We start from the raw sequence: 1640 nt of genomic DNA, 5'->3' as shown, positions 1-1640 counted from the left end.
TGAATATTACTCCTCAGTCTGAGATCAGTACCACATAGGATTGACAAAAGAAACACAGAAGATCCAAAGAAGAGCAGCTCGTTTCGTAATATGTTCATTTAGCAAGCACGAAAGCCTCACGCCAGCCAGCTGCAGTGGCAGACACTGTAAGAAAGGCGTTGTGGACGACAGCGTGGTTTCCCGTTAAAATTCAGAGAAAATACGTTCGCAAAAAAGTTAACCAATATATTGCTTCCTCTTACGTATACTATATATGACGGTAGTATCTGTTCCCGGAAGAACAGTTACCGTGGATGACCATGCAGCTTTGCTAGAAATGAAATGATAATTAAATAGACACCCTAGCTGCAAGCAGGCGCTGATACACTTCATTGGGGACATGTTGAAAATGTGTGCCCCGACCGGGACTCGAACCCGGGATCTCCTGCTTACACGGCAGACGCTCTATCCATCTGAGCCACCACGGGCACAGAGCATAGTGCGTCTGCAGGGACTTATCCCTTGCACGCTCCCCGTGAGATCCATCTATTAGGCGCACTACGAATGTAGTGTTGTGGACATGTTGGGATTGTGGATCTCACGGGGAGCGTGCAAGGGATAAGTCCTTGCAGACGCACTATCCTCAGTGCCCGCGGTGGCTCAGATGAATAGAGCGTCTGCCATGTAAGCAGGAGATCCCGGGTTCGAGTCCCGGTCGGGGCACACATTTTCAACATGTCCCCAATGAAGTGTATCAACGCCTGCTTGCAGCTAGGGTGTCTATTTAATTATCATTTCATTTCTTACGTATACGTCACGAAAAGACCGTAGATGTAAAATTGGTGAGAATCAGGCTCACTTAGAGGATTATCAAACATCGTCCCTCCGACAAATTAACCGCGACTGGAACAGGAGAGGGAGGACGTGACAGTCGTACACAAAGGAGTCTCCGTCACACACCGTAAAGTGGCTTTCGCAGCATAAATGTAGATAAACGCGTAGAGTAATAATGAGCCTATTTTTTTAAAAATGACATTTAGATTTTGACTTACGATCTAGCTCTCAATCTATGAGCTGGAAATCATCGTCTTCCCCCCGAGCGATGAAAGGACACATGAATCGTTCGAAGTTGAAGTGATATCTAGTTTTCTTCTAGTTTTTGCACATCATTACGACATAATACAAAAATTGTACTTAGGTGGTTTTAAAAGAAAATTGCAGGAACTTGAGTGAAGGAAGCCTCTCAGGTCACAGAAAAACGGATGGTGCAACCATCAGAACAATGTGCCCACTACAAGCCTTATCACTGAAGGAATTTTTAGGTAGTAACATATCGTGTACCTTAAACATCCACTGTACTCGCTGTTACAGAATAGTAAATTTACGAGAGATGGAATTCTTTTTGCTATGGTGAAAGAGATGAAGGCCAAACGATGGCTTACGCCGTTGAGAACTAGGCGCAAAATCTTTTGCAACTGTTGGTAATGATTAACATATAACATCCATGACACAAGCTCGGACGGCCTTTGTTCGCACTGATACCATGTCTGCGATACACAAAATCGGTACTGTAAATACTTTGTCACCATATTTTCATGAATGTATATAAGCTACATAACAGTGCGTACAATATGTTTTTCCATAACATGAGCATGAAGAAT

At 43.8% G+C, this 1640-nt stretch overlaps 2 non-coding genes across 2 annotated transcripts; one reads left to right on the top strand and one right to left on the bottom strand.

Moving 5' to 3' along the window:
* Positions 1–393: 393 nt before the first annotated feature.
* Trnat-ugu lies at positions 394–468 on the bottom strand. The gene has a single exon. It is a non-coding gene; the product is annotated as a tRNA-Thr (tRNA).
* Positions 469–627: 159 nt separating this feature from the next.
* Positions 628–702, top strand: Trnat-ugu. The gene has a single exon. It is a non-coding gene; the product is annotated as a tRNA-Thr (tRNA).
* Positions 703–1640: the final 938 nt, after the last annotated feature.

Source organism: Schistocerca piceifrons, chromosome 2, assembly GCF_021461385.2.
Source record: "Schistocerca piceifrons isolate TAMUIC-IGC-003096 chromosome 2, iqSchPice1.1, whole genome shotgun sequence".
Taxonomy (NCBI): Eukaryota; Metazoa; Arthropoda; class Insecta; order Orthoptera; family Acrididae; genus Schistocerca; species Schistocerca piceifrons.
The sequence above is the reverse complement of the archived record's forward strand: the minus strand, read 5'-3'. Positions and strand labels throughout refer to the sequence as shown.